Source organism: Macaca fascicularis, chromosome 6 (genome assembly GCF_037993035.2).
Source record: "Macaca fascicularis isolate 582-1 chromosome 6, T2T-MFA8v1.1".
Classification (NCBI taxonomy): domain Eukaryota; kingdom Metazoa; phylum Chordata; class Mammalia; order Primates; family Cercopithecidae; genus Macaca; species Macaca fascicularis.
The window spans coordinates 86,999,073-87,012,857 of NC_088380.1; the positions used below are offsets into that span (position 1 = coordinate 86,999,073).

The window sequence follows — 13,785 nt, forward strand, 5'->3', positions numbered from 1 at the left end:
CGATTAAGACTCTAGGATAGGCTCCTCTCCACCGGAAAAGGCGGGATTTAGACCACGCCCCGCAGACCGGCGGAAGTAGCTGATGCTCTCATTGGTTGCAAGAACTTGATCTGTGAAAGCGGGCGTTTCGGAGGAGACCGGAAGTACACTCACGGAGAGGTAGGGTCCGGAAGTGGGCTGCCTCTTTAAATAACAAAAATATGATTTTCTCTTTTTATCTTTTGCTTTCTTTTTAAAAAAGTTCCCTGCTATTTACCCCTAGAACTCCACAGTGTGAGAATCCCCCTCAATTTGTGAGCTCCCGCGCCTTCCTCTTGTGGGCTTTTGGGGATGCTAGGGTTCCCGGCATCATCCTCAGGGTGCGAACCTACCTGTTCACCTTCTTTTCAGTTTCTCTATTTGCATCTGGGGGATTCTTGGGAATGCGAAGCACTTTTGAAATGCTCTGTGTTGGTTGTGGGATTGGGAGGACAGTTGAATCCAGAGGATAGTGAGCATTTCCCCAACACCGGCCTGTCCTTTCAATCCCCAGATATTGGTCAACTGTGGGTTCCATCCAGGCATCGTGACTGAAACGTACTAGGCAATTTGGGGTCAGGAAAGAACTTTCTGTGGTAACCAATGGGAAGGAACTGCAATTGATAGGTACTTTAGAGAGATCAACTGGCAAGACAAATGACAAGCCAACTTTTAATCAGTAGTAGAATTTAGCTTTTTCTGATGTTAATTATCCCAATAGGTGAGGTTCTGTTACACACACACACACACGCACGCACGTTTTTCTTTCTGCATTTTATCGATGGAGAAACAGGAGCTTTGACGTGTTTGAATTTGCGTAGTTCTTGGAATTCTGATAAAGTATTAGAAAGGAGAATTTTTCACTCTTTGCCCCCTTAAGGCAACCTTTTGGCTCTAAATGTGTGGTGTATTTTTTTCTCAGGCAGCAGAGGGTTCTTTTCAGAATGTTTTCAATTTTTTATTTATTGACTTAGAAGGTGGATAGAGAGAAGGTAACTCAGGTGAGATGTTGGTTTACGACCTGTATTCGGCCTATGAGACCGTTTTGTATTTAGGGCAACACAAATGATTAGAAGATTTGGGATTCTGCTGTTTGTGTTTTACATCGTTCACTAGGGCACACAACGGTTTTGTTTTAAACTCTAACTAACTTGATAGTTGAGTCTGTTATATTGAATTGTCAAGAGTTGGTCAATTACACAAATTAGCAAGTATTTACTGGGTGCCTGCTTTATTCATAGATCTTGAGATTGCAGCATAGGAACAAAGATGGTCTGTTCTTTTAAGGAATTTAATAACGTTGTGGGAGAGGGGAAAAAGAAAGGTATAAAAAAAATACAGTACTCTCCACCTGAGGAAGAAAAAAGTCTTTTAATGTTCTGTCTTGTAATTCCTTTATATTATACCTTTTAGGTCTTGCCATTCAAATTAAACAAACTTGGTTTAGCTATGGAAATTATGTTGTGCAACTTATCGAGCTTGGCTTTTAGGGTAGTAAATGTGTCTGTAGACATAACTGCCCTTGCTTTCATGTGAAGATTGTCTTGATCTTTGTTACACTTAAGAGTAATACTTCTGTATGAAGCTCTGCTTCAGGCTACCTGTGAAGAGCATCAGAAAGCTTAACTTGTAGAGATCACAATTGATTTGCTATGTCTATATATTTTAATTAACTTTAGGCCATGGCTTCTTATGTACCTGAGCTTCAAAATAGTAAAGAACGACATTGCCAGTTTTTAAGTTATCCATGGAGAGAAACACATGTGCCAATAAATGAGGCTGAACAAATATGTATAATGTTTATTGCATTTATGTAAAACATCAAAGTTAATCTGACGTGAGTCTTTTTGGGAGGTGGTAGTTTAGCTGCATCGTCTTACATAAACCTGCTACTTTTTGGTTTTCAGATTATATCACAATTTCAAAAGTCTTTCTGGCAGCTTTGCAATGAATCCTCATTTAAAACCATCTTGGATCCTTTCCTTACTAGAAATAAAATCTGACTGTGTTATTCCTTTGTTCAAAAATTATTATTTATTTTATTTTTGAGACAGGATCTTGCTCTGTTGCCCAGGGTGGAGTGCAGTGGCACAATCATGGCTCACCGCAGCCTCAACCTCCTGGGCAGAAGTGATCTATCCTCCTCCCTCAGTATCCTCAGTAGCCGGGACCATGGGTGTATGCCACCATACTTGGCTTAATTTATTTCATTTTTTGTAGAGATGGGGCTCACTATGTTACCTAGGCTGGTCTCTAACTCCTGGGCTCAAGTGATCCTCCCGTCTTGGCCTCCCAAAGTGCTGGGATTACAGGTGTAAGCCACCGTACCGCGTCTGACCTGTTTAAAAATTTTTATCTCACCTGCATCTGGAAGAATATTTGCAACTTTGTTTTCTTGGGTATATTCAAATCATATGTAAAAATAGTGATATTTATATTTTTCTGTGGAGCCAGTGCAAAAGTGTCCTCAGTGTTATGAGGATTAAACGAGTTATTACAAGTAAATCATCTAGGCAAGTGTTTGGCATACAGTAAGCACTCAGAAAGTGTTGTCTATTGTTGTGCATGGCTTTGGTAAATTAAAAGTCTCTGGAGAGGAGGAATTATAATGGAGGAACTGTTGAATTGCATATATTAGGCACTAAATACAGTAGTCTCTCCTTATCTGAGGTTTTGATTTTGACAGTTTCAGTTACCTATGATCAACCACAGCCTGAAAATATTAAGTAGAAAATTCCAGCCGGGTGTGGTGGCTCATGCTTGTAATTCCAGCACTTTGGGAGGCCAAGGTGGGCGGATCACTTGAGGTCAGGAGTTCGAGACCAGCCTGGCCAACATGGTGAAACCCAATCTCTACTAAAATACAAAACTTAGCCAGGTGTGGTGGCATACACCTGTAGTCCCAGCTACTCAGGAGACTGAGGCAGGATAATCAATTGAACCCAGAGTGTGGAGGCTGCAGTGAGCCGAGATTGTGCCACTGCAGTCCTGCGTGGGCAATAGAGCGAGTCTCCATCTCAATTAAAAAAAAAAAAAAAAATTCCAGAAATATTTCATACATTTTAAATGGCATGCCTTTCTGAGTTGTGATGAAATCTTATTCCATCCCATTCCATTCAGCCTGAGGCCATGAATCATCTCTTTGTTCAGCATATCCCTGCTGTATAAGCTTCTTGCCTTTTAGTTGCTTGGTTATCAGATTGATGGAGGTGGTATCACAGTGCGTGTGTTCTAGGAATACTCATTTTACTTAATTATTGCTTCAAAGCACAAGGGTAACGATGCTGGCAACTTGGTTATGCCGAAGAGTAGCTGTAAAGTGCCTCTTTTAAGCAAAAAAGTGAAAGTTCTCCACTTAATAAGGAAGAAAAAAAATGTCATATATTGATGTTGCTAAGGTCTATGGTAAGAACAAATCTATCTGTAAAATTGTGAATAAGCAAAAAAATTTATGCTAGTTTTGCGGTCACACCTCAGACTGCCAAACTTATAGCCATAGTGCGTGATAAAAACTTAGTTAAGATAATAAAGCAATTAAATTTGTGGGTAGAAGATGTGAAAAGAAACATGCTCAGATTGAAGGCAGTTGATTGGGTTCAGCCTTCCCCTGGGGCCTTGGGGTGTACACTGTTGGATAAGGAGAGGACTGCTATAAAAGGTTTTAGTATTAAGTTGGTATTGCATTTATATCACCAGACCACTTTCTCCCCATTTTCTCTTTTTACTTTGTTGCCAGTGTTAATGATAGGGTTGATTTACATTACCTTTTACATTACCTACCTTTTTTCATTCACTGTTATTCATATATATTGAAAGACAATTGTTCTGCTTTTTTCCTCTCATCCTCAGCTAGCCTTCCTAACCTCAGGTAGAGGTTTTTTGTGTTCAAGTGTTAGTCCTTTTTTTCTCCCCACTTGTTCTCATTCTCTTCCCACATGGCTTTTGAATTCAGACTGAAATGTACATGAGGATCAAAGTTAATACAATTTTATTGTGTTAGGGATTTTTGTTAAATAAGTAGATTTTCAGCTGCCCTTGTCACACACAAAAAATAAGGTAGATGGTAGGTGTTAATCTCCTTCACTAAAGTAACCATTTTACTATCTATATGTATTCTAGAATGTCAAGTTGTAAACCTCTTAACCTTTCTCCATTTTCAACCCCATTTGTTTGCTCTTCTCTGCAACAAAAATCCTCTGAAGAGTTTTCTATGCTCCAAGTCCCAATTCCTCTTTTTCTACCTCTGCATCTTCATTTGCATATTTAAAAGATATCTTGAACTCAAATGTCCCAGACTGAACTCCTTTCCTCCCAAACCTTTCCCATTCCTTCTCATCTGAATTGATGGCAGCTTTATACAGCCAGTTGCTCAGTTAAATCTTTGGAGTCATCCTTGACTCCTTACTTTCTCTTGTATTCCAACAATTCCTGTTGGCTTTTTCTATGAAGGATATCTAGAATTCACCAGTTTTCTACTATTTCTGCTATTAGTATACTGATCATCTCTTGTCCGGATTTTTTGTTATTGTCCTGTATCATTTCTTGCTTGCATTACAGTAATTGTGTTCTATTCTCTGCTTTTTTCAGTCCTTGCCTCCCTACAGTCTATTCTCATATGTCAGCCAGAGTGATACTTTTAAAATATAAATCAAAAATTGTACGTTTACATGTAAGATTCTAAATGCAATATGTTATCCTAGATTGGATCCTGAAACAGAAAGAGGCTATTAGTGGAAAAACTGGTGAAATCCAAATAAAGTCTATGGTTTAGTTGATAGAAATGTATCAGTGTTGGTTTCTTAGTTTTGATAAATGTACCGTGATAGTATAAGATGTTAACATTAGAAGAAACGGGGTGAGGGGTATTTGGGAACTTTCTATTATCTTTGCAAATATTCTGTAAATTCAGAATTATTCCAAAATAATATACAGAAGAATATAACATTACTTTTTTGCTTAAAAACCTTTCGTGAATCATTTGATTCATAGTAGAAGCTAACAGCCTTACGTTGGCCTACAATAGTCTACATCAGTCTTGTCCAACTTGTAGCCCACAGGCTGCCTGTGACCTATGATGGCTTTGAATGCAGCCCACCACAAATTTGTAAACTTTCTTAAAACATTATGAGATTTTTTTTTTTGTATCATTAGTGTTAGTGTATTTTATGTGTGGCCCGAGACAATTCTTCCTCCAGTGTGGCCTAAGGAAGTCGAAAGATCAGACACCTCTGCTCTACATGATCTGGTCTCCCATTACCTCTCTAACTGCATGTCTTTGTGTTCTCTCTCCCTTTGTTTCAGCCACACTTACCACCCTGTTTCTTAAGTACACCAGACCTGCTTCTACCATGGGGCCTTTGCACTGACTGCTTATTCTATCTAGAATGCTTTTGGATCCGTACAGCTAATTCCTTCACATCTTTTACATGTTGCTCAAATGTCACCTTTGCAGTAAAGCATATCCCAACCTCCCTATTTAAATTACAGCTTTGCAACTTCCATAGCACCTACCCCTATACTCTCAGTCTCCTCCACCCTGTTTTATCTCCTCTTTTTACTCCAGCATTTATCATTATTCTATATATGTTTTACATATTTGTTACATGTATTTTTAATTGTGTTCCCCTATTAAAATGTAAAATCCATGACAGCAGGCATTTTTATCTGTTTTGTTGTCTTATGCCACATTCTAAAGCATTTGTGTGAGGCATAGAAGTACTCAGTAGGTTTTGGTTGAATGAATGACTGACTTGATTGGGTGTTTGAATCTGTAATTTTTTTTTTTTTGGAGATGGAGTCTTGCTCTGTTTCCCAGGCTGTAGTGCAGTGGCGCAATCTCTACTCACTGCAACCTCTGCCTCCTGGGTTCCAGCAATTCTCCCGTCTCAGCCTCCTGAGTAGTTGAGATTATAGGTACATGCCACCATGCCCAGCAACTTTTTTGTATTTTTAGTACAGATGGGGTTTCACCATGTTGGCCAGGCTGGTCTCGAACTCCTGACCTCAAGTGACCCACCTGGCTCGACCTCCCAAAGTGCTGGGATTTATAGGCATGAACCACCACACTTGACCATGAACCTGTAATTTTTGATTTGCAGTCTGAAACACTGAATTATTTATCACTTTCGTATATCATGCTATTTCTTGCCTCTAAGCCTTTACTCATGTAGACTCTTCTACTTGGAATGCCCTTCCTTATCTTTCTTCCTCTGCCCCTAAGTTGTTTTCACCTAACCATTTCTCTTTAAAGAGGCATATAATATTAGATGTAACTCAAGGAAGCCTTCCCTAAAATGTTAGGCCAGGGTGAGTGCTGCTTTTCAGAGGAGCTCCCTCCCTACCTCTGCATTTTACAAACTTATATTATAATTCTCTTTGGGTGTCTCTATTTCAGTAGAGAGTTGTGAATGTGTCTTACTGATCTTTGGGATATACAATCCTGGTACATTGGAAGTAATCAGTGAATGTTGTAATGCATTAATGGTATGATGAAAGACACTCAGCTATGAAGCATAGTTTTGATTTCAACCTGGGTCTTTTGAGTGTAAAATCAATGGCTTATTTGCTATTCCTTGTTTCTTAGGAGAAAGGTGGCTGTCTTTAAAATAATTGAAAGGTACTGTATCTTTCTATACAAGTAGGAGGGAGTTAATGCATTTTATAGCCCTGGACAATTTGTTCCTTGTCATTGTTGAAGCTCACAGCCCTGATGAAAGCGAGTTGTGCTTTTTTCTAAAGCATTGGCTGAAATCATTGATCAGGGTTCAATTGTAGACAGCAAATTTTTAATGTTGATGAAATTAGGCACTTTTGGAGAGAAAAACGTTCTTGAGGTTTGTGTTGCCAGTAAGAAGAAATACATGCCAAAATTCCAAACTGTTCATGAGGCATTTATGTTTTTACTAGATGCCATTACTACCAATAACTTCGTATTACATTAAACTTTTGCTTGTGTACCACTGGGAAATCCCAGAGTGTTTAAAGATGTTGCAAAGATTTTCTTTCAGCAATACAGAAATTTGCTCTTAAGATTGATTTAATTATGATTAGTTTGTTAACAGTATCTCTGACACGTAGCACAAAATTAAGTAAACTAATTTTGCATTTAAAATACTGTTTGTTTAATGCTAGATAATGAGCTAGACTTCCCAACTACTCTTTATAATTGGCATTCTGAATTCAAACTGCCGTCTGAATATTGATCATTGTTGTCGCAGCCTATAAACTAAACCAGTTTTATCTTTACCTAGCCCTTAAGACTAACTAAAAAGGAAATAGATTACCTGTATAGATTCTGAAAAGGCTTCCACATTAGTAATGAGGTTGCAAATGATAATTATGCTGAGATTAAGTAATCAAAAACAAATATTACCTGGAGGACATTGTATCCTGAATTTGTGTTCATTTCCATAGCTTTGCTAATCCTACAGAAGTGACTAAAATGTTGAAGTAAGCAAAGAGTTCAATCTGGCCTTGTGTGAGAGGATGCCATTAACTTGTAATTTTACCTGAGCAGTGAATGAGAATTTTATGAGATAAAGAAGGAACTTGCTCAATTGGAACAGAAGCATATGGCTGCTAAGAAATAAGATGCAGCCATTGTTGAAATTTGTCAGTCTTGACAGTATAAATATTGACATGCTGAGACATGTCAATATTTACCATAGAATTTGGAAGTTGCCAAGTTCCTGTTTAAGAAATGTGACCCTAGCATTGGACACAGTATATCAATAAATACGGAATATGTCCAAATGAACAGCTGCTCAGGGAAAATAAAATTACATCTGTCTAAACTTCGAGGCACTTAAAAAGTTAAAGTTAAAAGTTTGTGATTTTTTTTGGTAATTTTTCGGTAGATGCTTGTATGATATAGTATACTAATAGGGTTCCATGTATAGGTTTAACATAAAAATGACAGTATCGTTGCTATTTATAAATTTGTAAATTAGCTGTGCTATGATACTCATCTATAAATTGAATTTTAAAAACTTGCCTAGTGTTGTGTTTAGGAACCAACCCTTCATTTTCAACTTTGTTCTTAAGGAGAAATTGGCTCATCATGACTTAGATATTGATTTGGGGAGACAAAAGTTTATACTCTGAGAACTTCTTAAATGGCAACATAGAAAATAGAAGTTTTTGCACTTTAAATGTGATAAGGAAAATTGACCTTGGTATCGTTATCTGACAAACATGTCTCAGTACAAAATCATATCATAAATCACCACTGTTAATTCCCATCTGAATATTACTATATTTTAACAAAGAGCTTTTTGATGTAAACTAGACATTTGAACTTTTATATCAAGTCATTAGAACCACACAATCTTACATTCTTTTGCAGACTTCTAGAAGAAGTTTAAGCTTAGCAATTCTTTGAACGAGAGTCCTGAAACAATCTTAAGAACATAAAACATGGGTATCAGGACTTGTTTTCTCATGGCATCTCCTTTCTAATGGTAGCGATAGGTGACTTTTAAATAGTAATCTAATCATTTAACCACTTCATAATATTGTATGAGTTCTTAGAAGAAGTGAATGATTTATTAAGTCCATATAGTAGCATACATTGTAATTAGCTATAGAGTTGACCCTTGAACAATACAGGGGTTAGCAACGTCAACCTCTCAAGCAGTTGAAAATCCATGTATGACTTTTGGCTCCCTCAAAACTTAACTACTAATGGTTTATTGTTGGCCAGAAACCTCATCAATAACATAAATAGTTGATCAACTGTTATATATTTTTTGTGTTATATGCATTATGTACTCTGTTCTTACAATAAAGTGAGGTAGAAAAAAGTAAATATTACTAAGAAAATCATAATGAAGGGAAAATATATTTACTATTCATTAAGTGGAAGTCAGTCATCATGAAGGTCTTCATTCTTTTCTTCATGTTGAGCTGCCTGGGGAGGAGGAGGAAGAGAAGGATAGATCTCGCTGTCTCTGGGGTGGCAGAGGTGGCAAAGGTAGAGGAGGTAGAAGAGGAGGCAGGAGAGGCAAACACACTTGGTATAACTTTTATTGAAAAACTTTTGTGTGTAAGTGGACCCACACAGAACAAACCTTCAGCTGTTCAGCGATCAACTGTGTATGTCCCTTAATTTAATTTCTCAGTTTTTATCTGGTGGTGGTTTTTTTTTTTTTTTTAAAAAAAAAACAGTTTTCTAAGACATTGGCTGATGCTCTCTCTTCCTCATTTTGTCCTGAGTCAAAGAAATCCCTTAGATATTAAATCAGACATACCTGAACCAAATGTTCTTACCTAACTGCCTAAACATGATCTTTATATTCTGGAATGTTCTAACTTGGTTGAATTTTTTTGGCCACGAGCTAAATAGATATCTCTGTTTTATATAACCTCTAAACAAGGTTTAATTAAAAAATCAGGCATTTCTAGGCCAGGTGTGGTGGCTCACACCTGTAATCCCAGGTCTTTGGTAGGCCAAGGCAGGTGGATCACCTGAGGTCAGAAGTTCAAGTCCAGCCTGGCCAACATGGCGAAACCTCATCTCTACCAAACATACAAAAATTAGCCAGGAGTGGTGGTGCCCGCCTGTAATCCCAGCTACTTGGGAGGCTGAGGCATGAGAATCGCTTGAACCTGGGAGGCAGAGGTTGCAGCGAGCCGAGATTGCGCCACTGCACTCCAGCCTGGGTGGCAGGGTAAGACCCTGTCTCCAAAAAAAAAAAAAAAAAAGCATTTCTAAATAACAACAGCTCTATAAAATTTGTCCTGGTTGGCCGTGCACAGTGGCTTACACTTGTAATCCCAGCACTTTGGGAGGCCGAGGCGGGTAGATTATTTGAGGTCAGGAGTTCAAGACTAGCCTGGCCAACATAGTGAAACTCTATCTCTACTAAAAATACAAAAATTAGCCAGACGTGGTGGTGTATACCTGTAATCCCAGCTGCTCGGGAGGCTGATGCAGGAGAATTACTTGAGCCTGAGAGGTGGAGGTTGCAGTGAGCCGAGATGGTGCCACTGTACTCCAGTCTGGGTGACAGAGTGAGACTCTGTGTCAAAAAAAAAAATTTTTTTTTTCCAGGTCATAGCGTGTTCATTGTTTCAGCAAGCAAGATGTCATACTAAAATACATGAAAAAATTAATACAATCTTACCTTTGAAAATTTAATAATTTAGTAATTTATTTTGGTCTATGTCTCTTCACTTGGTTTGGAGCTACATGCCTTGTTAAAATGAAAAGCGTGTACCTCATTTGTCTGGATATTTTGTATTTCTGATGTTTCATTGGGCATTCTTGTACCTTGGCCAAAGTGGAATATTTATGCAGGCAGAATTGAATTTAATAATACGCATTTCAATTGTAAAGGAAAGATAATTTTCAAGGCATTGGAATTGTATCGTCATTGCTACTGGTGAATCTACTAGTTGATTGTTGACATTTCATTTTCTGAACATTGGATTCCTCAGGCAAACCTTCTCTTATACCTCTTATTTTTGTGTATATTGATCCTGTAATTTTTTTACCTTAGAAAATATAGCACCTTTATATGTCATTTAGCAGGTATTTGACGTATCTTGTCATTATTTTATTACTACTTTAACTCTGCTGTAGCAAAATTATATACTATCTTGTATGTATTTACTTTTTTAAAATAACTAACAAGTTTAATTATAATTTATATTGAGCTCTGTAGTGTCATGTTCTCCGAAGTGGATGAAAATTTCTGGAGAGAAAGTATCATTTTTTTTTTTTCTTGATCTGCTGGAGTTCTTATTGAACACAAAGTTTGCACATACTGCTTCCTTAATGAATGATTGGTAGATGGAGTGGAATTTTTACAGCTGACATTCTGCAGATTGATTTCAGTTCATTATTTCAACTTAATGGGAATTTTTAAAACATATTAAGTGACTCTGAAACTAACTTAACTTTGAATAACTTTTCAGATCAGCATTTTAAATTTTGCAATGCAAAATTGCTTCACTTGCACAAAGTAGTGTGGCTTCATTTGTTAATAAACATTTCACTAATTCTTTTGGGGAAGTGTTTGATTAAAAATAATATTTTTTTGTAAGACATATAACATTCCCAACTTCTCCCTAATGAGAAAATTTTTCGTGGTAGTTCTGTAGTTTGAAGATTGTTGATGCATGTAGCATTTCCAACTTATTTCTAATAAGATAATCATTCTTGATTGTTCTGAAGTTTGAAGATTATTAATAATTTGACTTCATTTTCACTTCATTGTACTTTATAGGCAGGAAGATGTTTGATTTAGTGCTATTTCAGAATCCTTTGAAGAATTCTGACAATCTTTTTTAGTATTTCGTTTCAAAATTGATATTAAGTGGTAGCCATAAAGAGGCCACCAATTGATTAATCTTTCTGATCAATAAGGTAATTTAAAGATACCCTTTTAGCTGTGTGGCCTTGTTTCACTGCTGCCTGCTGGAGATAGTGCCAATTTTGCAGTTAACTAGGTGCTATCAGACACTACCCTTGTAGAAGCATAGCCTCCTAAATTGTGATACCTTGATAACAAGTGACTTCTAATCTGGATTAATTTTGTTGCTTGCTTCATTCAAATGTTGGAGAGGCCAGCACTTGGGAATCTAACAGAATGGTACTAGAATTTTGAAACTATCAAAGTTCAATTTCAAACAGCCATTAGCTGAGCTTTCTGCTGAGTGATTCAGTGTATATAATTCAGCTCCAGGCCCTTTCCATCAGGAGAAGAACTGGCAGAGAATCTGCTGAGCATGATTATCCCAATATCGTTCCTATATTAAACCCTCTTTTTCCCCCATTGGGGGAATAAGATAACTGACTTGGGATCCTTGGAGGCCAATCATAACTCCAATTCTCTGACGCCAAGTGGATATTCAACAACTCAGTCCAATTCAAACACTATCTAGGGTTAGTGTCAGATCTCACAGGTTCTGGGCTCAGTCCCACAAAATTGCCCCCACTTCAGGTGCCAGTCACAAGTCCTGAGTCACCTATACTTTTGACCAACCAGTTATAAACAGGTTTCCCATGATACCACGCTTCAGATTTGATAATTTGCTATAATGGCTCACAGAAGTCTGAAAAATATTTTATTTACCTTTACTGGTTTAGTACAAAAGATAGAACTTAGGAACACCCAAATGATAGATGACACATAGGGAAAGGTATGGGGGCAGGGGAACAGGCCTTCAATGCCCTTCTGTGGGCATGCCACCTTTCAGCACCATGATGTGTTCACCAAACAGGAAGCTGTTCACATCTCCTTGTTCAAGAGTTTTGTTTTTTTGAGACAGGGTTTCACTCTGTCACCCAGGTTGGAATGCAGGCAGCACAGTCATAGCTCACTGTAACCTCAAAGTCCTGGGCTTAAGTGATCCTCCTTCCTAAACCTCCAGATATGTTTTGGCTATTTCCCCACCTAAATCTGATCTTGAATTCCCACATGTTGTGGGAAAGACCCAGTGTGAGGTAATTGAATCATGGGGGCAGGTCTTTTCCATGCTTTTCTCGTGATGGTGAATAAGTCTCACGAGATCTGATGGTTTCGTAAGGTGGGGGGAGGGCTCCCTGCACAAGCTCTGTCTCATTGCCTGCTGCCATCTGTGTAAGACATGAATTGCTTCTCCGTGCCTTCTGCCATGATTATGAGGCCTCCTCAGCCAAATGGAACTATAAGTCCATTAAACTGTTTTTCCTGTGTAAATTACTGAGTCTCAGGTATGTCTTTATCAGCAGTGTGAAAATGGACTTATACACCTCCCAATTCAAATTTTTATAGAGCTCAATCTCCTGGTCTGGGTGCATGGGAGGAATGGAGGGTTGGGAGGAGGGTCTGAAAATCCCAGCCTAGTAATCACTTGATGTTTCTGGTGACCAGCTCCATCCTGAGGCTATCTAGAGGCCCCACTCTAAGTCACTTCGTTATTATAAACTCAGGTGTAATTGAAAGCAGTTCCTTATGAGTAACAAAAACATTCCTATCACTCAGGAAATTTCAAGGATTTTGCCAACTCTGTGCAAGGAGCAGGAGACAAAGTTCAAACATATTTCTTATCACATACACACAGTATTTTTTGTTTGTTAAATTTTATTTATTTACATAATAGGTTATGGTTGTTTATACTTATGGGGTTCAAAGTGATACTGTAATTTTGAATACAATGCAGAATGATTAAATTAAGCTAATTAACATATCTATCCCTTCAAGTATTTAACATTGTTTATTCATGGCAACATTGAAATGTACAGTACTCAATTGTTAGCTCTGTTCAGCATGCTGTACAATTGATCTAAAATAAAAAAGTCAGATTTATTTCTCATATATAACTGAGGCTTTATACTGTTTTGACTATTGTATTAGCCCGTTTTCACACTGCTATGAGGAACTGTCTAAGACTAGGTACATTATAAGGAAAAGAGGTTTAATTGACCCACAGTTCTGCATGGCTGTGGAGGCCTCAGGAAACTTACAATCATGGCAGAAGGAAAAGCAGGCACATCTTACATGGTGGCAGGTGAGAGAGAAGAGTGAAATGGGAACTGCCAAACACTTTTAAAACCATCAGCTCTTGTGATAACTCACTCCACTCTTACGAGAACAGCATGGGGGAAATTGTCCCTGTGATCCAATCACCTCCCACCAGGTCCTGCAACATCTGGTGATTACAATTCGAGATGAGATTTGGGCGGGGACACAGCCAAACCTTATCAACTGCCCATCCTCTCTACCACCCAACCTCTGGTAACCACCATTCTACTCTCTGCTTCTGTGAGTTCAATTAATTTAG

The 13,785-nt window shown here is 38.0% G+C and overlaps 1 protein-coding gene across 2 annotated transcripts in view; it reads left to right on the top strand.

The window, feature by feature from the left end:
- Positions 1 to 90: 90 nt before the first annotated feature.
- XRCC4 (X-ray repair cross complementing 4) overlaps positions 91 to 13,785 on the top strand; it is a 289,569-nt gene continuing 275,874 nt past the window's right edge. For both annotated transcript variants that reach the window (XM_045393995.2, XM_073993768.1), the window contains exon 1: positions 91 to 159. The gene's annotated coding sequence lies outside the window, so the exon portion shown is untranslated. The remainder of the gene's footprint in view (positions 160 to 13,785) is intronic.